Source organism: Nematolebias whitei, chromosome 11, assembly GCF_014905685.2.
Source record: "Nematolebias whitei isolate Nwh7 chromosome 11, NemWhi1, whole genome shotgun sequence".
NCBI lineage: Eukaryota > Metazoa > Chordata > Actinopteri > Cyprinodontiformes > Rivulidae > Nematolebias > Nematolebias whitei.
Genome location: NC_056508.1, coordinates 30839362 through 30843651, shown reverse-complemented (window position 1 = coordinate 30843651; position 4290 = coordinate 30839362).

Here is a 4290-nt window from a genome sequence, read left to right as displayed (position 1 = left end):
AAATGACCTTTTTCAAGCAGACCACTTTACATATCCGCTTCTCAAAGCTAACCATGTCACACCGTGAGCAGAAAGCATCTTTGGGCGTTTAGCTTGGGATGTTTCGATGAGGTGTTTGAGGTTGAGCTCTTGTGGTGAGGTCTTGAGGTTGAGAAAAGTATTTAATATCAACAAGAAATGTGCCAACAGAGAAGAGGCCATCGAGCCAAGACAGTTCAGAGGGCACGCTTGTGTGTGAGTGTGTGCCGAGGTAGGGAGTGTTGACAACTTGTATAAATAAATCATCCTCCCGTTCGGTTCACAAGTGTGTTCACATGCGCTCTTATTCTCACAAACGCACACAAATTGAAATTTATTTCCCTCCCACCTTAAGTACAGGGCTGGTTCTCCGTCTCCCTCCGTAGGGTCACAGAGCCCGACCACAGACATCATACCGATTGCTCGCTGTGGTCGAGTGGTCTATCCACATTCCCACCCTGATCCACTTTGTGCAGAAAACCCAACAATGGAAAGCAGTGGTTTGAGAGGGTCTGAAGGATTGCAGACCGAGTGTCCACTGTGTCTCCCAGTTTGTCCTCTAATCCTTTTTTATGTTTTTAATTTTAGAATGTTGCAGACCTGAAGAATAAAGTACGACAATGACGTCTGTAAATGTGTGGGTGCATCTGCTCTCTCCTGTGTGACAGGTTGTGGCAGGTCAGTGGATGATGAAGTGATGGAGATGTTAGGAGGCCACGGCCATTGTGATGTTGGGTGGCTCTTACTCCAAAACTACCATCTGCCAAAAAGGTCAGTTGCTAGGGGATGCTTCTCTTGGACCGTGTCTGCCTCCCAGCTGCCATCCACACACCCACACACACACTCTGTCACGCACTCACTAGAGTGTGTGCACAAACTTTTATATGAAAACATTGTTTAAAATAACTCCGCATTATTGATTCGAACCACCAAACTGACTGTTTTTGATCCACTTTTTAGGCTTTTTGTAAATGCTGGACACAGTTTATTTCATTATTTTTTAAATACATGTGTCATGAGGCTGTAAATACATATCTTAGTATGTAATATCCCTGTGGTTTCTCAGAGGCACCACACAAATTCTTCTGATTGTTACACAAGCATTTTAGGGATGTTCATATAATAAAAAATACCCCAATTAATTGGAGCTCAGCCCATAATTGAGTGCTAGGATTACACAAAATGTTGGTTCAGCACAGAAATCAAGTCAATGTTCTGTGTGCCTCATTGTCCGTCACATCCAGCATCAGCAGCCAGCTCTGAATTCTTTATTGTTTCCTTTTTTCATTAAAGCAACCAACTCCAACCAAGGGGCAAACATTATTACACAGCTTAGCAGAAATTTATTGAATTATATTCTCTTGACTGCAACCTGTTTGCTGCATTATTGCACTGTATGGAGAGCAGTTTGGGCAAATGGAAATAATATAAAGATGAATGAGATTGTTGTGTTCAGGTCAGTTAATTGGTCTAAATGTTTTATCATCCCATTAGTTATTTAATGGGCGAAACGGCCTCGTTAATTTAGATAATTAGCCTTGTTTTGTCCATATTGACCAGCTATGATGGAAATTTTATTTACTGTGGTGAGAAATTGACAAAACAGGACAATTACAGGATGTTAGTGCAGTATTAACATGAAATCTTGGAAAAAAAATAGGAGCCGAAAGTATCCAACACCAAAATGAAATTTACTTCGACTACAAGATTGTATTAAAGACATAAAAAACTGGATGCCTCCAGCTCTAATGTTAAAAATCTTGGTGTTATTTTTGATCAGGACATGTCTTTTATCCCCTGCATTAAAAACGTTCTAAAACCACCTTCTTCCACCTGCGTAATATCACTAAAATTAGAAACATCTTATCTAAAAATGATGCAGAAAAACTGGTCCATGCATTTGTCACGTCTATATTGTACTACTGCAATGGCTTGTTATTTGGATGTCTAAATGTGTCTTTAAATCATCTTCAGTTGATCCAAAATGCTGCTGCCAGAGTCTTAACTGGAGTTAGTGGGAGAGATCATATCCCTCCAGTTTTAGCTTCTCTCCATTGGCTCCCTGTCAAATCCAGAACTGAATTAAAAATCTTACTTCTAACCTACAAAGTTCTCAACAACCTAGCTCCATCTTATATTCGAGATCGTATTGTTCCATATTTTCCTAACAGAACACTTTGCTCTCAGACTGCAGGTTTACTTGTGGTTCCTAGAGATTCCAAAAGCAGAATGGGAGGAAGATCTTTCCGTTTTCAGGCTCCTCTCTTGTGGAACCAACTTCCAGTTTCTGTCCATGAGGCTGACACATTATCCAGTTTTAAGACTCGGCTTAAGACTTCCTTTCCTTTTTGATAAATCCTATAGTTACGGTTGACTTGTTATGCTGCTAGGCGTAGACTACTGGAGGACTAATTGACCTAATTTCCTTAAATAATTTGTTAAAATTTAATAGTTTTCACGTGATACTATTTTTTATCTTAATATGCGATTCTGGACCTGCCATTGTGTATCTGTTCCTCCTTCCTGTTCCTCTCAAACCCAGCCAGTCGGAGCAGATGGCCGCTTGTCCTGAGTCTGGTTCTGCTAAAGGTTTCTTCCTCATGAGGGAGTTTGTCCTTTCCACTGTCGCCTTCATGCTCGCTCAAGATGAGAGTATTACAATGAAATTAAACTCAAAGCAGTCTGCTCCTCAGATAAATAATGTTAAATTATTATTTTTATATATGAATGTTTCTGTTCAGCGCCCTGAGATGACTTCTGTTGTGACTTGGTGCTATATAAATGAAGTGAATTGAATAGAAATCTGTGCTATCTCTGATTCTTTTGTATTTCTTTTATCTCCTTCTTCAGCTTTCCAGCCCTCTTCTTCACCTTAAAGCCCTTCAGTCCAGTCTGCGCTCCTCTGCTGGCCCTCTGAAGCGAGTGACTTTTGTTTAGCGGGGCTGTTGTTCTTATCCGTGCCCTTCTCACCATGGCTGCCTGCTCGCCGCCTGGCAGCCTCGTGTGTCAAAGGTGGCTGCAGGAGAACAGACTGTGGGAACAGCCTGTTAGCCTCCCCTGCTCTCCTGCTCCCCAACCAGAGGAGCAGCGATCAATCCCGCACTCCCCACCCCACTACACACACATATAGATACACACCCGGAATCACAAACACACAAATGCCAAGCAAACTCGTACCCACACAAAAACCCTGCAATGCTCACACCCTTTTCCAATAATCCTCGGAAGCAATTTCATCTCGACTCGGGTGGCGGCCCATTGTCGCCAGCCCCTTCAATCTTTCCTTATTAACTCTTGCTTTGTCCCTCATCCGAGCTTCTGGACTCATCTCTCCTGCATTCCGATCAGTGCTTCTCTCAGCACTCCCAGGCAACCTCCATTCCCTAATCCCACTGCCTCCCCCACCACCAGCCCCTCTTACTGTTTTCTCCCTCTTTTTTTTTTCAGTTTTCCCAACCTGCCGATCACCTACTTGCAGAGTAAGGTAGGGGCATTAACTCCATGGGTTTTCTGAAGGCAGAGCGTGAACGTGGGGCGGGTGAAAGAGGAGGCGGCCACAAAGTGACTCCAGCCCAGACAATTAGAACAATGAGCCGGGCATGTAGGGGGCTAACTCGCTGCGTCACGCCTGGACGGTGGGGTATTTTGTCAGTTTAATGAATTGTCCGTCAGGCCAGGGCCACATCGCAGGCTGTGCAGGGAGAGGCCAGCAGGGACCCAGACACTAAGTCGGTATTTATTACACTGCCTTTGTCACTAATTGAGCTAATTATCACTGACTCCTTAGCACTCCCACAGGCAGCAGCCCCTCCACTCACTGTCTCCAACAACTCCTCACGTTTCAGCCTGGGATCCGACCATCGCCGTCCCATTATTTTTTTGTAGTCTCTTATCTTTCTTCAGTTTTGTCCTCGTCTTCTAAACAATGCATTTTATTTTCTTTCAACATCAGGTTTATCTCGTCGTTTTGCACCAATCTGACTTTTTATTCAATTTGTCAGCCATTTACACCACTCACCCTACATTTTTCTGGCCTGTGCTCACCTCTTCTCAAGAGATAACATAAAATATCTGTTTATCTGAGACCAGAAAGTCTAAACCCCAATTTATTTAGTTGTTCCCTTCAGCTTGCTCTGATTCATTCTTTACGTTTTCCTTAATCCAGTGAAGATGTTTAGTTTATCGCACTGAAAACTTCTTTAAGACTAAATCAGGAGGATTGTCAGTGGAGTTCCCAGCTATTTTTACCTCCTCCGTGTCCTTCAGGGTTGA